Here is a 19,464-nt window from a genome sequence, read left to right as displayed (position 1 = left end):
CTTTAACACATGACTGATTTTTACAATCTTATACAGACTTTATTACACACTTGTACAGACCTTAGTAAATCAATCAGATATCTAACAAAAGTACTCATGAATGAGTAATCCCATATCAAATTTACTTTACTTATTTATCAAAATATTAGACAAATGTATTGAAGATTGTAAACCATTTTTTTTGTTGAAGGAAAAGTCCTAGAACCAAGTCATATTAGAATTTTTGTAGACATTAATATTTTATTAGATTTTTGAACACCTAGAAAAACTTGTAAGCTGAGTTTTAAAGACATTTATTTTTATCTGTTTATCCAATTTAAGTTCAACAATTTAAATCACGTGAATTAAAGATCTTTAGATCCACTTTGTAAAATTTGTTTTTATGAGCGTTGTTTTTATGAGTGCACTTTATATATGTTAATTTGTGTATCATATATATGATATATGGACATATGTATATATAGATATACAACACATAACAACAGTGTGTACACATAATAATAGTAAAGGTCTTGTAGCTTTTCACAGGTGAAATATCCATTGCAATGTTTCTAAAACTCCACAGTTGGTCAAAGATAGAACTGATCAGAAAAACAGTAACCTAGGTATATAGGATCAAAATCATGAGCTCAAAAAAAAAAAAATAAGGAGTCTAAGGAAAAAAATAAGAGTTCTAGAAAAAAATGACTGGTAATTAATTAGTAAATACCTTACAATTATACAATTTAACTTTTTTTTTTTCTCTTAGACCTCAGATCAGTCTCCTACTGAGTTAGCAGGCTTCTTTCATTTGCATTTCAACATAAGTCCTGGCTGAGGTCCAGAAGGAGCAGGGAAAAGCTGCTAATCTGAGAAGACACCTCAGGCCTCAGGCATTTCAACCATAATATTCAGGTTTGGATGTTGAAAATTATGATACAAGTTTAAGATACAATTCACAAAATTTTATATCTTTACATCTTTTTTGTCAACAGATACCATACTATGATTTACTATCCTTGTCCAATTTAATGCACTGCTACACACAGTGACATTTTCCCAGGCTACCCAGTTCAAAATTGGTGAAAAATAGCCTGAATGATTGGGAAGTTACTTGCCAACTTGGAAGTAGTGTTGTTTAGTTTTCCATCCTAAGTATTTAAGTTCTCTGACATAAATTATCTGAAATCAAAAACTAAACAATTACCTAAACCCGACTTTTAACTGCAAGATTGTGCAATGCTTTAAAAACCCATTCAGATACCAGATTGTTACAATAAAACATCATCATTTAGACACACATTCAGCTAAGATCATTCCCAAGGAACAATTTATAATATCAACATATCATTGCACATGTCTTAAAGGGCCAGAAAAAAAGACACAAGACAGACAGAAAAGAGCTCCAGAATATGGCTGACAGACAGAAGCCTTTAAAACAGAGCAGATAAGAGAAAAATCTCCTACACCAGTGGAACCATAGATGTCCCTACAAGGGAACCAGATGTTTTCACAGAGGGACAACCTGAAATGTAATATCAAGGGTCTCCATGGTTACTTTACTGCATTTAGTGTCCCCTTTTTCTTTTTCTCTTTTTAAAAAAACAGAGGTGGCATAATCCTTACAGTGCAGGGAAGGAAGGAGGTAATTCTCTGAAAAAACAGGGCTTTGGCAGCTGCTGGGAGTCCCTCAGTCCCTCCTTTTACTTACAGGATTAGCTCTTCTGGTTTCGTTCCACCCCAAGCACGCTCCATCTCCTAACATTTCAGTAGTCAGCTCTCAAAAATTTCCGGGGCCGTGGGGGGTACCAAAATTTGTAACTTAAAGTTCACTTCCTGAATTTGAAGTCAATTCATGCCAATTTAATAATGAGGACAGGGTTTGAGAAAAAGAAAAAGGGAGTTTTACTGCTTTGCTAACAAAGGAAAAACACAGGGGTCTCTGCCCAAAGGTTGTAACTCTCTTTGTCGGAAGGGACAAGGGGTTTTAAAGGAGTTTCAATTGTTAACCTGGGAGATACTCAGTTCTTACGTCCCCAGCAGGCTTTGCCCTGTGCAGTGTGTGTGCTCCAGGCAGCCATCTAGTGGCTTCTCTCATCCTGCGTAACAAAGGGGTGTAAAGTTCATCACATTTCTTTAAAACACAGTTCAAAGGGATGTCAGTCTTACATGCTTTATTACCCATTTTCATGTCCAATATCCTTAAGTTTTTTCCACAGAAATCAAACAACAAAACACACAAAAACACAGAAGAAAACACAAAAAAAACAAAAACTCGGCGCAGAAACAGAAAAACAGAGGAGCAATGGAACATCTTGCTAATGCTCCGGGATAGGAACTTCTGTGTGTCTGTTGGCACCTCTCTACCCTTTCAGAGGAATTCCCTACAGAATAGAACAGAGGACAGAATGATTCTCGTTACTGTCCCAGACAGGAGTATATGTGTGCCTCCCCAGGCCACCTCTCTGTCATCAGAAGAGATCTCCCTTAACCGGATATCAGATGTTATATAGGTGCCACTTACCGATGGAGGCCTCCTCCACCATGAGCTTGCTAATTGTTTTAGTGCGGTGGTTCACTGCAGTGCTCCCCGGACCAATAGCTCACTCCAAGGCCTTGGAACTTGCCTCTCCAGGACGGAGCCCTGGAGGGAAGGCCAGCTTCAGAATTTCCAGCAGTCTGGTCTTGTGATCTGTTGGGGCAGGTTCATCTCGCTGCGGAACAACAAAATGTTAGACCATGATTCAAGAAAAGACCACTGACTCCAATTAAAGTCAAATTAAGACAAGCTTATTATTTTCAATGGCCGGGCTGCATCTTCCTCTCAAAACAGCGGAAACAAGACAGCAAACCCACCTTTCCTACAGCCCAGCTTTATAGCGCAGAAAGTTACACAAAAGGGGCGTTACAGAAAACAGAATTTTGATAAGCATCACACTAATTTTTGTTTACATTTTTTTTTTACTGGTCCCAGAATCAGAAATTATGAGGACCATTAGAGCCTCAGAGAGGGTCGTTGTATGGTCAGGGAAGGCCATTATTTATGAGGTGTCACTGAAGTATCAGAGAGGGCTGCGATCTAGTCAGAGACCTAGGCATGGGGGAGTTCAAGGCACGGGCAGGCATTCCAAGCAGGTTCAGAATTTGCAGTAATTTATACTAAAGCCAAAATTATCTTTTCATGGTTTTGTGGAAAGATGGCTCCTAATTTTAATAAAAGCTTAGGTTGGGTGTATCAACCGTGTCCCTTACTTTTGGAAACTCCTCTACAACTTCCAAGGTTGTGAACTACTGAGCATTTTCCAATCCAGATATGTATTCACAGATTTTCTAACTCTTCTCCTCTAATTGTGTCTTACTTGGGGCCAAGGTAATGTCAAGACATTATTCTGGATGAGAGTGGGAAGATTATTGTGCAGCACATATTTGCATATACATTGGATTCATTTTCCAATTTTCCATTCGAAATACTGAATCCCTGACACTAACCCATAGCTTACTAGATTCTAACTACTAATACTAATATGATGGAGAAAAATAACCCAAATAGAATTGAAATGCAAGCATTTCAGAGGAGGCATGGTGTATACTGGAATTGCCTTTTGCAAGATAAAGTGTAGGTGTTATAAATCTAGTTAATTTTTTATTGAAATATTTCTCCATGTGTTTTAAAAATGAACAAATATGTCAATTCCTGACTCCCTTTCTCTCTAGCCTATTCTGCACGTGTATTTTTATATGCACATATAGAATCCTTCCTGGTATCACACGTACATTTGTGTGAGGTGCCTGACTTGGCAGATACAAATTGTGAGAAGAGATCACTTCTCGTAAACGCTGTTGGAACTGAAAATTCAACCTATGGGTGAGCTTCCTAGTAGAACATTATACATAAATCCATTTTCAGTAAAATAAATATTATTTTTCCATCTGTGGATGGTATATATTTCATGATGAATAACGTTTTTCATATATATTGCTACTATTTAATGTCTGTGTGTATTTTGTGTGTATGTATGTGATGTATGTGTGTGTGTGTGTGTGTTTATATATATATAAACACACATATATATATATATATATATATATATATATATACACTCTAAAAATGTTTCAAAATATGAATTACATGTGTCTTATATACACTCTCAAAATTCATTCTTGTTCATGTATGTGGATTAATAATCAACTTCTCACAAGATTTATCTCAGAAATATTCATCCACTTAAAATACATATTTGTTTTCTATAACAGAAAACTCACTACAGCGAATGGTGGTTACAAATATTAATATTTCTACAGTAACTGACCCAGTTTAACATCAATGCAAGTGAATTCCTATGGGACATGATGAGTATTTTGACGTTCATTTTCATTCAACACTGGTACATTAATATTTATTCAGTTTTTGCACTTCATAATATATATATTTCATCCACAAGTTCACAAATTTATATGCATTTGTTTCACTTTCAATCACTTCCTGCTTCAGAACACATGCATTCCTCCAGGTTTCTTGACTGGTCTTTTCATGAGACTTCTTTCCAAAAACATTATTTTCAATTTTCGTAATCACTTTTGAAGCAAAACTCACACACATCATGATAAACCATAACCCTAATATTACCATTAGATGTATTACTGGTTGGAATGAATGATTGTATATCAATATAAGATTCCCTGTATAATTTCAGATGTGAATTCAATCCATTATTTAAAGTTGGAACCAGTTACATTACTTATTCACAGTAAGGTTTATTCATGCATTATCTCTATTTTCATAAACACAGGGTACACCTATTTGCACCCCCAATAATAATTTATAGTCTTCAAATATTGCTCCCAGAAATGGTGGAAGAAATACTCATGCACCTGATCTACACATACATTTTGTCACTGTAATATTCTGAACACAAAATGCAAAGTTCACACTTATGATTGTACCATATCCTAAGTGGAAAGTGAGCATGGATTCCTAAAACATCCATTTCACCTTTGTCTAATGCTCTCAAATATAAATCCTATTGGTGACTACATATTTGTTTCTTCCTAAGATTATGTATTCAACCTCAAGCCTGTTGAAAATGTCTAATCCTGTCACTCACTTTATACTCCTTCTGAATATACTCACATGAATAGAGCAGAGAGCCCTGAGAACAGCTTAAGCAGAGCTTATATACTTTCTTTGGAGAGGGCAGGGACAGAAATTTATTGATGGGTCAGAGCGAGTGGGTGGTTAGTGTGAAACTGGGTGAGGGGATACATTCTGCAATTTGGCACTTGGGGACAGCACAATCTGGGAACAAGATTACAAACAGTTCTCAAAATTTCAACAGTGTTTTGTTAAGCATACAGAAAAACAGGAAGTTACAAGTACCTTTTTTATTAACCTTTCATTCCCCACTTCTTCTTCTTGCTACTTTTAATCATAAAGGTGATTATTGGGGAGTGTCACATTCTATGTCTGCTAGTGGGGTATTACCATAAGTTTAACTTGTCCAATTTGAACTTGGAGAAAAGAAATTACATGGTTGAGCAAACAGGGTTTTATAGTTAGCAATAATATGAGGATTATTATTGGACAGGCCAGGGTTGATAAAAGCGTAGATAACCAGGGGGACTGTGTGAACCAAGACTCAAACCACTCTTTTTGGGCCTCTCTCTCTCGTTGACGCTTTTCAAGGCATCCTTTTATTTTACTCATAGGTTTTTTTTTACAACCTCAGTATGGTCGGCATCAAAACAACATTCTTACATCAATGCAGCACAAAGGCCCCCTTCTCTCATGAAGAGGAGGTCCAACCCTCAACTGGTGTGTAAAACAACTTCAGGGAGAGATGTTAAAGATTCCTGCAAAGCTGTGATGGAGGTTTCTATTATCTTTAAGTTTTGGTCTCTTGCTGCTTCTATTTGGGTCATTTGTTGTGTACCATGGAGCAGGGCAGTGGTTCCTGTGACTACCCCTGCCGGAACTCCAATTCCTTATATGATGGCTAAAGTGAGGGATATATGTTCCCAGTGGAACTGGGTTGTATGCCCCGCTGTTTGAACTTCAAATGAACCTGGGTCATTATAGAGCAATCTGGGACACATCTTCACCATTACACAATTAATCACATCTGTTGACCATTTCATGAAAACATAGACAATGTTTAAGTATATAAAATTATACTGTTTTGGGGACGGACAAGGCACGGCACTTAAGATAGCACCAAAGACAGGGAAACAGTCCTATTTGGTTGCAACCGGATTCAGAGGGCATTGCTTCTGTTGTAATCAATTAACTCCCTGAAACCCAAGTTTAGGTAGTTTCAGAATTTTGTACCCAACATGAAAGAGAAGGGACTCAGAAGTTCACAGTCTGCAGAAATTCAAAAAACGAAGCTTTCTTTTTCTGTTTTTTCCTCTATTGTGGGCAAGTTAACTTTTCAAGGACACCTGGGAGGCAGAGAGCTTTTTTTTCCTTTTCTTTTATCCCCCTGCCAACTGTTACCATGGAGCCCAGTTTGTAATTTTTTATCTTAGAAATGTAGCCATCTCCGTGAAGCCCCAGCTCAAGGCCAGAGGCCTTGTTCACATATTCTGTGAAAAACTATTGAGGGGGTGTCTAGCTTAGGAGTGCTGTTTTTTTTCCAGCCAGTAGCCAAGTAGAACAGGGCAACAGAAAAAGAGGAAGTTAATCTACACTGAACTCATTTATAGAGACTCTTTTGCTGAAAGTCCTAAAGTCAGCCATGGTGAAGACTTCTGGAGAAGTTCAGTGAAGATTTTTCTGTGGGCCTGGTACAGAGGGGGAAGACGGGGAAGGCGGGGGGTGAGAGCAGCTCCGTGGATCTGAGAATAAGGAAGGAGAGATGTAAAAGAATAATGGGAAAGGGGTTTGGGATATTCCTAGCAACATAAATTGAGCAGTAGAACCGGTAGAGCAGAAAGGAAGAGGAGAGTGAGTATCCCAAAAAGCCTGTGAGGGACTTTAAATTCTTAGTAACCTGTTTTCAGTGATGACAAAGCAACTTTAAAGGACATTTTCATTACATCTTCGATAGGGATCTGAGGGCTCCTCTAAGCTGGTTTGAGCTTTGGGTTAGGTGGTATGAGGACCTGGTGGGACCCTGTGTGGGCACTGACAGGAAAAGAGAGAAGTGAGTGGGTGGATGGGTACCTCAGTACCTGCTACCTCAGCAAGGGGGCAATGCTCTGAGAACTGGCAGAGGTTTCGGTTTTTGATCTAGTAATTGGAGAAGAGAAATCAGGTTTGCTGAGGTGGGACTGACAGCAGAGAGTCTGGAGCAGAAGGCTGAGTTTGAGGAACTATTGGAGAAGCATAGTTCAGGATGTGAGCGAAAGAGGAAAAAGGCCTTCACATAGGGGAATTTCCTTTCACCCTTTTGAGCACTTGCAGAAGTTAAAAAGGTCACACAGAATTTGAGGATCTAGAGACACCTCTGGCGGCCATCTGTTTGGGTTGTCTAAGTGGTAATATGGCCAAAGCTGTGTACTGAATTTGATGAGGATTTTGGGTTCGACCAGGCAGCCCCTGTATGCTCAAATTCCCATGACTTACAGAAGAAGTCGGCTTTCCCCCCACACAGCTGTGGCGGTTTGTGGCTTTGATAGTCTGTTGGGCAAACATGCTAATATAGGCTAGCCAACCTGCATCTGGCTTGCCTGTCCCTACAACCATAATGTTTGTTTCCATTATCTATGGTACGGAAAGGATTTAATGGAATTTTAGTGGGATCCTCTTCATCAGGGATATCCTAATAGGAAAGACCTATAGCCAGCTGACAAATATCTGGGTGGAGAGATGGCCACCAGGTCCCTAAGGGGGCTGTATGCAAGATAGACCATACTTCTTGTCTAGTAGGATTTGTGATCAGCCATCGCTGCTGTAGGGGCTGATGAGCATTAGGACTACGGGTGGCTAAGGAGAGAGTCTATAGCCTTACCCACGTGGCGAATATGCAATTTGAAAGGGTTAACAGTCTTTTCCAGTTTCCAGCCAGAGTCTGGACATGGCACAGGCTTGAGATGAGAGGCATGGATCCAGGAAGTTATTCCCTCTACTTTTACTGCTGTAGGTGCTATAACTAGCACCTGGAATGGTCCTTTCCAGCGGGGTTCCAGGAATGACACCTGATGTCATCTTATGTAGAGGAAGTCTCTTTCTTGATATCAATGTAAATTCCCCTCGTCCCCAGGTTGGAGGCAGTAGCCAGCTGTTTCCACAGGTATAGCTGAGTTCTTACTAGAGATTTAAGTCTGTCAAGCAAGGGTGTGTGGAAGGGATCCTTAGGTCTTAGAGTCGGGGTTAGGTCTCTTAGTGGAGGAGGGGCCCCATAGAGAATTTCATAGGGGGTGAGGTTACACAAAGAAACAAAGGGAGTATTTCTTGCATGAAACAGTGCATAAGGCAGCAGCATAGTCTAATCTTTTATGCCGGTTTCTAAGCTTAATTTTGTTAAGGTCTCTTTAATGGTTCTATTTATTTATTTATTTATTTATTTTTTCGTGTCCTGAGCTCTGGGGTCAATAAGCACAATGTAACTTCCAATTAATCCCCAGGATCCTGGCTAACCCCTGATTTACCTGGCCCATGAAGGCTGTTTAATTATCAGACCATGTTACATTAGGCAGGCCGTGTCTTTGATAAATATCTTTCAGGATCTTCTTGACCACAATTTGTGCCGGTTTTCTTTTATTTTTTTTTGGTGGGAAAGGCTTCAATCCATCCTGAAAATGTATCTACGAAGACTAGGAGATATTTAAGTCCATACCTTGCTGGCTTAATTTCAGTAACGTCCACTTCCCAGAATTGTCCTCGTCTGGTTCCTCATAGGTGCTTTCCTGCAGGAAGCTTGGAAGGGTAGGCATTAACCAATTGACAGAACTGACAGGCTTTTTTTACCCATTCAATTATTTCCTTACACTGTGAGTGAGTTAGTCTAAAACTCTGTTCTTGATCCTACAGTAATGCCTGCAGTTTTTTTGAACCAAGTTGATTGAGTTGATGTACATTTTTAACGTAGTGTAGGGCTTTCTGAAATTGCAGGCTGGGCTCAGTGAAGTTGAGGAGTTCAGTGTCAGTGTTCTTAGATGTTATCAAAAGCTTGCTGGTGCTCAAGGGTCCATTGGAATTGGGCATTCTCATTTAACAGCGGGTATAAAGGAGCAGCTAAGAACACAAACCCAGGTCAATAACCTGCTAAAGCCAGCAGTCCCAAGAAACTCTGTATGTTGTCTCCTTTTAAATGGGGGTAGTATCTGCACAACGGTTTGTTTCCTGGGCTCAGTGAGCCATCATTTACCATGCCTAAGGGAATACCCCAGGAAGATTACATCTTGCTGGCAAATTTGGGCCTTTTTGTCCGAAGCTCTCTACCCGAGTTGAGCAAGCTCAGATAATAGTGCTTGGGTCTCAGACTCACAGTTTTCTTTGGTGTTGGCTGCCAGTAGCTGGACATCCACATATTGAAGCAGAATGACTTCGGGGTGCGTAGTTCTGAAGTTGTTGAGATGTCTGTGAAGGGCTTCATCAAAGAGAGTGGGAGAGTTTTTGAACCCCTGTGGGAGTCTAGTCCAAGTTAGTTGACAAGATGTTCCGGTTTCTGGGTCTACCTACTCGAAAGCAAACAGCAACTGACTATCTTTATGCAGAGGCAAGCAAAAGAAAGCATCTTTTCAGTACAGAACAGTATACGATTTTCACTCGGCCACAGCAAAGAGGTTATTGGGGGTCCAGCATGCTGGGGCTCAGAGCTCACTTGAATAGAGCAGAGAGCCCTGAGAACAGCTTTAACAGAGCTTACATAATTTTCTTGGAGAGGGCAGAAAGGGAAATTTATTGATGGGTGAGGGCGAGTGTGCAGTTTGCGTGCACCCGGGTGAGGGAGTATATTCTGCAGTTTGGCATTTGGGGACAGCACATTCTGGGAACAAAATTAGCAAACAGTTCTCAAGATTTCAACAGTGGTTTGTTAAGCATACAGAAAAACAGGAAGTGACAAGTGCCTATTTAATTAACCTTTCACCTAAGAAAAATGGAAAGTGAGCATGGATTACTAAAAACAACCATGTCCAGGTTGCCTAATGCTCTCAAATGTCAATCCTATTGGAGGCAACATATGTCTTTATTCCTAAGATTATATATTCAACCTCAACCATGTTGAAAATGTCTAACCCTATTACATTATACTTTGCCTGATTTCCTAATGTCTCTATTGATATCTGCTTTCCTACTTATTTTCCCCAGTTCATCATTGTGACTGACCCTTCGCGTGTGCTGACACTGACATTCACTCACTACCCAAAAATCTATTGCTAAAGAACTTTTGTCCAAATGCCACAATCACTCTTTTTTCTAAACCTACAGGCTATCTTCCTAATCCTACCGACTATCCCTTTTTGACTGGATGTTCTCTTCGACATTCAATCATCCAAGGTAGAAGGTCCTATCCCATTTTATATCGATTTATCTGAGACACCTGTTCAGAATGTAATTCAAAGCTAAGTATACCAATCATGGGTCCAATGCACTTTTAGGCTTCAAATCTTACCTAGATTTATATTTTCATACTTATAATTCACCTATATATTCTTGTAAATATTGCAGATTCCCAATACTATTAGTCATCACGCAGAATGATTCCTAACCCAAATCGAACCTGTTATTAACCATAACCATACACTGTTCGCTCAATCTAACTTTACAGAAGAGTAGGCCCAGAGTTGGTCTTGCAATACAGGAATGTAGGGAATCTTCCACATGCTGAGAAACTCAAAGATCCATGTAGAAATAAACTCTGGAGAAGTTGTAGGCAGCTATGAAGGACCTGAGAGAGCAAAAGTCATCTTCAATGGCAAACAACCTTGTCAGGATGAAGGGTTTTGTCTGTATCAGTCTCTCTGTTCTTAATATAGAGAAAATGGACCAAACCAGGCCTGTTTGGAGAGTTGTTCCCTGGTTCCTATGGTTGATATACCATCTAACTTGTGAAAGTGTCACAGTAAGTAGGGGCAGCCTCCATCTCATGGGACACTTGGAAGCAACTCTTAGGACCAAGTGGTTGCCTAGGCAGTGAGCTCATTCAGTTCCTAAAGGAAGTGACCTACATCACTTCCTTGGTGATGGAACTCTCTGAACTTGGGATCCAGGAAGCCAGGCACTCAGAGCCAGTTGCAGTACTAGTCCCAGTGGACTCACTTGTTTGGATTTACCAAGGAAAGAGTCAGTCTTTCTTGGTACCTGCTGATGTGAGGATGGAAAAAGCCAGAAGAGCTCTGAAGAGGGGCCATTACTGAGAAAGCAGGTAGTGGCTAACCGCTGGCTCCAGACAACTTCACAGTGTTGGCCAAGGAGACCAGACCCGAGACAGGACAGGCCATTTCAGGAAAACATAGTAGGGCCCACCAGTCATAGGACACTCTGGATAGTCACAGACATACTAGGGGGAAGGTGGTGCCTTTGTGGGTGTGGGTGTGAGTTTGTGGTTTTGTCTCATGTTCTGAGAATAGGTAAGAAAGGCGGTTTGTTTGGTTTGGAGTGGACAAATTCTAGTATGTCTTATGACAAGGTGAGTGTTTCTATATCTGTGTATCCCACTGTGTCCTTCGTTGTAGACATTAGAAAAGAGAATGCATCACGGATGTGTCCTGTCTTGTAGAAAGCTTCCCAGCATTCATCCTACCCTATTTATGAATGGACTGTCACTTGCCTTAGGGATGGGCAACACCTACTTCCTTCTTAAGTCCCTGTTTTCATCAGGAATTCTGGCCACTCTCCAAAATAGGCTCATGGTTTTGTGTGCAAGATATGTACCACCTCCAAGCTCTGGGACATGGCCGTGCACTGGATAGCTGAAGGGAATGGGGAGCATCTCAGAAATCTCAGATATCAGTGTGACCAGGAAAATATCAGTGGAGAAACCCTGCTTTGGGCCTTTTGCTTACCTATTGTTCTGTTGCCCTGAATCTTAGGAAGGTTTTTGCCTCAAGCCACCACTTTGTGAAGCGTGAAGAAAACAGTTTTTAAATGGAATTGAATAGGCATCACCTGTGGCTCTTTGCTTAATTGCTTTGGAAGGGACTTGTCTAAATCAGGTTCTTGGCCCTGTGTGAGGCCGTGGATTAGATTCTCAGTACCTGATGGATCCAAAGAATGATCCCATGTGTACATCCATAACCAAAATAGCAAAAAGTTCAGTCATTGTGGATGAAGTCTCTTGCCTTCCTCTGTTAGGTTACTGATCTCCATCAAGTGAGAATAGGGATCCTTTCTTTCAAATGAGCTCTTCAAAGCCCTGCAGAGGCTAGCCCATAGGTGCTTGGGTTTTCTCATGACTCCATATCACATTAAGAATCTATACCTGACAGTCATTAGGCCTCAAATTGGAGAAGCAGAGCAGTATTAAAGGCAAGCCTATTTGACCACTCCTGGTTCACAGAAAGGGTGTCCATCCCACCATGACTTTAGCCAAATGAGGGGCAAGGGACATTATTTTGGACACTGTCTTGGGCTGCACCCCTCATGGAAAACTCCAGCCATAGGTAATGATGAGTGTCTATGTGGAAGAATATGAGGGCGATGAAGGAGTGTTTTGGTTTTAATTGTGGTCATTTGCGTGCAGTTGAATGAGATGACTGTGTCCATCTGGGCTTGAACTCTGGAGTGATTCCCCTTAGAAAATGAGTTCTGGTACTGAACTCAGAGAAGTATTGTCATGAATTTTGTTGGGATTTTAGCAGGCCACGCATGAGAGTCACCCTTGGAAACTGAGATCTAGGCCCAGGGTGGCTTTCCACAGAGCACTGGGTATCTCATCCAGGATATCACATGATTTATTCTGAAATAATTGGCAGCCATAGTTGAGAGTCAAAACACACATGGACCTTACATTGTAGAACTCAATGTGCCTGGCTTCATGTGACCTTTGGCCACTCTTTGGGAAGCCTCGCCTGTGATAGTCCTCCAGAGCTTTCATTGAAATGAGCTTCCTCAACACTTAATGGTACCTGAATGATTTGAACCCACAGTGCCTCCAACTTCATCCTTGAAAAACGGGGAAGATATATACCATGAAATGTTTTAAATTCCCATGACCAGGTGGCACTTGAGAACCTTTGGATGTCCTGCTGCTGATCTTGAGTGTTCCAGCAAAAGCGTTGATTGACTGTGTTTCATTTAAATGGTGTAGAACAGAGATGCCAGTAAGTTGGAGCCTGCTGAGTAGTGGGCCTATTGCAGTGCTGTGCAAGCGTGTGATAAAGCATTTGTGGTGGGGCCATGTGAATGTGCTATTGGCTTCTAAATGGCTTGGGACTGACATGGTGCAGCCAGCAGACCCTTATATGTAAAGGCATCTTGTTATTTGGAGAGATTTCAGGGCAATTTTCAGAATCAGGTTGCTATGGACAAGGGGGCAAGCTATGTTGGATAGAAGCCTGGTTGGTGCTTTCTCCTGCAGATCCTGACCCACCACACATGACAGAACTCCCTCCAGCACTGTCTCCCAGTTGAACTTGTTGTATTTCATGAAGCGAATACCAAAGTCCCAGTGCAGCACCAATAAAAACCACGAAAAGTGGAGGAATTCCAAATAGCTTCACAGTCCACATGGGAAGAAACTTAGCCTTCAGTGGCACCAGTTTACCTACAAAGAGAGAATTCAGCAATGCTGCCTCAAGTTCAATGTAAAATAAAAAACCATGTCCTCCAGGTCACATAGATGCAGACCCAGCTTTGATGGTCTAACTAGAAAGGAAGCTAATGCTCCTGAGAATAGCATATATTTCAAGTGCCCAACCTTGGAGGCAGTTTCTCAAAAAGTCTATAGGCCAACAGAGCTCCATGTTTGTGGAGTGTTTACCCACACAGGTAATGTCAAGTCATTGTTCTGGATGAGAGTGGGAATTTTTTTGTGTAGCACATATTGCATACACATTGGATTCCTTATATAATTTTCCATTCGAAATACTGAAACCCTGACACTAACACATACCCTACTAGACTCTGACTACTAATCCTAATATGAGGGAGAAAAATAACCCAAACAGAATAGGAATACAAGCAGATCAGAGGAGGCATGGTGTATATTTGGACTTTCCTTTTGCATTTCATAGGGTAGGAGTTATATATCTAGTCAGTTTTTAGTTGGAATAGTTCTCCATGTGTTTTTAAGTTAAGAAATATGTGAATTCTTGTCTCTGTTTCTCTGTAGCTTATTCAGCACATGTATATTTATATGCACATATAGAATCCTTCCTGGTATGAAACATACATACTTGTGAGGTGGCTGACTTGGCAGATACAAATTGTGAGAAAAGATCTCTGCTCCTAAACAGTGTTGGAACTGAAAATTCAACCTATGGGTTAGCTTCCTAGTTGAATAACACTATACATAAATCCATGATCAGTAAAAAGAATATTTTTGGATCTGTGGATAATATATATTTCGTGGTGAATTTCGATTGGCATATATATTGCTCTTTTTAATATCTCTGTGTGTGTGTTTGTGTGTGTGTGTATATACATATATATAAATATATAGATATATATATATAGATATAGATATAGATATAGATATAGATATAGATATGCACACACACACACACAAGAAGTATATATATATATATATATATATTCTCCAGATTTTTCAAAATATGAAATATATGTGTCTTATACCCACTCCGTAAATTCATTCATATTCATGTATATGGATTTATAATGAACTTTTCACAAGATTATTCTCAGAAATATTCATCCACCTGAAATACATATTTGTTTTCAGTACTGAAAACTAACTTCAGTTAATGTTGCATACAAATACTAATATTTATACAGTAACTGACCCAGTTTAACATCAATGCAAGTAGATTCCTATGGGACATGTTGTGTATTTTAATTTTTATTTTTATTCAACACTGGTACATTACTATTTCTTCAATTTATGCACATCATAGGATATATATTTCATCCACCAGTTAGCAAACTTATAGGCATTTTTTTCACTTTCAATCACTTCCTGCTTCAGAACACATGGATTCCTCCGTGTTTCTTGAATGGTCTTTTCATGAGACTTCTTTCCAAACACATTATTTTAAATTTCAATAATCAGTTTTGAAGCAAAACTCACAGACTCTTCATGATAAACCATAAGCCTAATATTACCTTTAGATGTATCAGTGGTTGGAATGAATGTATGTGTATCAATATAAGATTTCCTGTATATTTTCAGATATAAATTGAATGCATTATTTAAATTTGGAACCCATTATATTATTTATTCACAGTATGGTCTATTCTTGCATTATCTCTATATTCATAGTCACAGGGTACACCTATTTGTACACCCAATACTAATTTGTACATCTTCAAAATATTGCTCCCAGAAATGGTTTAAGATATACTCAAGTCACCTTATCTACATGTACATTTTAACACAGTAATATTCTGCACACGAAAAGCAAAGGTCACACTTATTATTTTACCAATGTAATGGTCAGGCAAGTGTCGGAGGAAGAGACCACAAGAGACTGTCTCATGCAACAGCCAAGGGTTTATGGGGGTCCAGCATGCTGGGGCTCAGAGCTCCCTTGAATAGAGCAGAGAGACCTGAGAACAGCTTAAGCAGAGCTTATATACTTTCCTTGGAGAGGGCAGGGAGGGAAGATTATTGATGGCTCAGGGCGAGTGGGCAGTTTGCATGCAAACAGGTGAGGGAGTTCATTCTGCAGTTTTGCAGTTGGTACAGCACATTCAGGGAACAAGATTAGCAAACAGTTCTCAAGATATCCACAATGTTTTGTTAAGCATACCAAAAAATTGGAAGTGACAAGTACCTATTTTATTAACCTTTCATTCCCCACTTCTTCTTTTGGTTACTTTTAATCATAAATGTGATCATTGGGGGTGTCACATTTTATGTCTGCTAGTGTGGTATATTGTTTTCTTATTACCATAAGTTTAACTTGTCCAATTTGAGCTTGGTAAAAGGAAACTACACGGTTGAGCAAACAGGGTCTCACAGTTAGCAATAATATGAGGTTTATTAATGGACCAGCCAGGGCTGATAAATGCGTAGTTAACCAGAGGGACTCTGTGAACCAAGACTCAAACCACCCTTTTGGGGCCTCTCTCTCTTGTTGATGCTCTACAAGGCGTCTTCTTAATTTAATCATAGATTCTTTTACAACTCCAGTATGGTCGGCATAATAACAACATTCCTCACTCAATGCATGACAAAGGCCCCTTCTCTCAAGAAGAGGAGGTCGAACCCTCGCCTGTTCTGTAAAACAACTTCAGAGAGAGAGGTTAAAGATTCCTGTAAAGCTGTGATGGAGGTTTTTAATATCTTTAAGTTTTGATCAATTGCTACTTCTAATTGGGTCATTTGTTGTGGTCCCATGGACTAGGGCAGTGGTTCCTGTGCCCACCGCTGCAGCAACTCCAATTCCTAATAGGATGGAGAAAGTGAGGGATACGGGTTCCTGGTGGAACCAGGTTGTATGCCCCCCCTATTGGAACTTTAAATGATCCTGCGTCATGATAGAGGACTCTGGGAAACATCTGCACCATTACATACTTAATCACATCTGTTGATAATTTTATGAAAACATAAACAATGTTTAAGTATATAGAATTATACAGTTGTAAGGACGGACAAGGCAAGGCACCTAAGATAGCACAGAAGACAGGGAAAGAGTCCTATTTGGTTGTAACCGGATTTAGAGGGCATTGCTTCTGTTGTAATCTTTTAATCCCCTGAACCCCAAGTTTAGGTAGTTTCAGAATTTTGTACCCAACATGTAACGTAAGGGGCTCAGAAATTCACAGTCTGCAGAAGTTCACAAAAAGCAGTTTTTGTTTCTGTTTTTTTTCCTCTGCTCTGTGAAAGTTAACTTTTAAAGGACACCTGGTAGGGGGAGAGCTTTTTTCTTCTCTTTTTTTTCTTCCTGCCAGCTGTTACCATGGAGCCCAGTTGGTAACTTCTTTATCTTAAAAATGTAGCCATCTCTGGAAGCCCCAGCTCAACGCCAGAGGCCTTGTTCACATATTTTGTGAAAAAATAGTAAGGGGGTGTCTAGCTTAGGAGTGCTGATTTTTCCAGCCAGTGGCCACGTAGAACAGAGCAACACAAAAAGAGGAAGTTTATCTACACTGAACTCTTGTATAGGGCCTCTGTTGCTGAAAGTCCTAAAGTCAGCCATGATCAAGGCTTCTGGAGAAGGCCATTTAAGATTTTTCTGTGGGATTGGAACAGAGGGAAAGACAAGGAAGGTGGGGGGTGAGAGCAGCTCCGTGGTTCTGAGAATGAGGAAAAAGAGATATAAAAGAATAATGGGAAAGGGGTTTGGGATTTTCCTGGCAATAAAACTTGAGCAGTAGAACAGGTAGAGCAGAGGGGAAGACGGGAGTGAGTATCCCAAGAAGCCTGTGAGGGACTTTAAATTCTTTGTAACCTGTTTTCAGTGATGACAAAGCAACTTTGAAGGCCATTTTCATTACATCTTGGATAGGCGTCTGAGGGCACTCCTCAGCTGGTTTGAGCTTTGTGTTAGCTGGTAAGAGGACCTGGTGGGACCCGGTGCGTGCACTGACAGGAGAAGAGAGGAGTGAGTGGGTGGAAGGGTACCTCAGTACCTGCTACCTCAGCAAGGAGGCAATGGTATGAGAACCAGCAGAGGTTTTTGTTTTTGATGTAGTAATTGGAGGGGAGAAATCAGGTTGCTCATGTGAGAGTGACTGCAGAGAGTCTGGAGCAGAAGGCGCGGGGTGAGGATGTATTGGAGAAGCATAGTTCAGGATGTGAGCAAAGGAGGGAAAAGGCCTAAAAAAGGGAATTTCCTTGGAAGGAAATTCCCAATTGATGGATCTTTTTGAACACTTGCCGAAGTTGAAAAAGTCACACAGAATTTGAGGATCTGGAGACCCCTCTGGGGGCCATCAGTTTTGGTTGTCTAATTGGTAATATGGCCAATGCTGTGTACTGAATTTGATGAGGAGTTTGGGTTCCACCAGGCAGCCCCTGTATGCTCACATCCCCATTATTTTCAGAAGAAGTCCGCTTTTCCCCCACACAGAAATGGCTGTTTGTGGCTTTGATAGTCTGCCGGGCAAACATAGTAATCTAGGCTAGCCAACCTGCATCTGGCTCGCGTGTCCCTAGATCCATAATGTTTGTTTCCATTATCTGTGGTACAGTAGGGATTTAATGGAATTTTAGTTGGATCCTCTTCATCAGAGATATCCCAATATGAAAGACGTATAGCCAGCTGACAAATGTCTGGGTGGAGAGATGGGCACCAGGTCCCTAAGGGGGCTGTATGCGAGATAGACCATACTTCTTGTCTAGTAGGATTTGTGATCAGCCATCGCTGATGAACGGGCTGATGAGGGTAAGGACTACTGGTGGACAAGGGGAGAGTCTATAGCCTTATCCACATGGCGAATATGCAATTTGAAAGGGTTTCCAGTCTTTTCCAGTTTCCAGCCAGAGTCTGGACAGGGTGCAGGCTTGAGATAAGAATTAGGATCCAGGAATTGATTCCGTCTACCTTTACCACTGTAGGTTTTATAAGTAGCACCTGGTATGGTCCTGTCCAGCGGGGTTACAGGGATGACACCTGATGTTGTCTTATGTAGAGGATGTCTCTTATTTGATATCGATGTGGAGTCCCCTCTTCACCAGGTTGGTAGGCAGTGGCCAGCTGTTTCAACAGGTATCGCTGAGTTCTTTCAAGAGCTTTAAGTCTGTCAAACAAGGGGTTGTGCAAGGGATCATTAGGTCTTAGAGTTGGGGTTAGGTCCCTTACTGGAGGAGGGGCTCCATAAAGAATTTCATAGGGGGTGAGGTTACACAAAGAAATAGAGGGAGTATTTCTTGCATGAAACAGTGAATAAGGCAGGAGCATAGTCCAATCTTTTATGCCGCTCTCTAAGCTTAATTTCGTTAAGGTCTCTTTAATGGTTCTTTTTCCTTTTTTTTACCTGTCCTGAGCTATGGGGTCTATAAGCACAATGTAACTTCCAATTGATCCCCAGTGTCCTGGCTAACCCCTGACTTACCTGGGCCATGAACGCTGGGCCATTATCAGACCCTATTACCTTAGGCAGGCCGTGTCTTGGAAAAATATCTTTCAGGATCTTCTTGACCACCATTTGTGCCTTTTTTTGTGGGGAAGGCTTCAATCCATCCTGAAAATATATCTACAAAGACTAGGAGATATTTAAGTCCATACCTTGCTGGCTTAATTTCAGTAAAGTCCACTTCCCAGAATTGTCCTGGTCTGGTTCCTAATAGGTGAATTCCTGCGGAAAGCTTGGAAGGATAAGCATTAACCTATTGACAGACCGGACAGACTTCTGTTACCTGTTCAGTTATTTCCTTTTGCTGTGAGTGGGTTAGTGGAAAACTCTGTTCTTGATCCTTCAGGAATGCCTGCAGTTTCTTTGAACCAAGGTGTGTGAATTAATGTACATTTTTAACG

The sequence above is a fragment of the Callospermophilus lateralis genome, chromosome 9 (assembly GCF_048772815.1).
Source record: "Callospermophilus lateralis isolate mCalLat2 chromosome 9, mCalLat2.hap1, whole genome shotgun sequence".
In the NCBI taxonomy this organism is placed as follows: domain Eukaryota; kingdom Metazoa; phylum Chordata; class Mammalia; order Rodentia; family Sciuridae; genus Callospermophilus; species Callospermophilus lateralis.
This window is presented reverse-complemented; position numbering follows the sequence as displayed.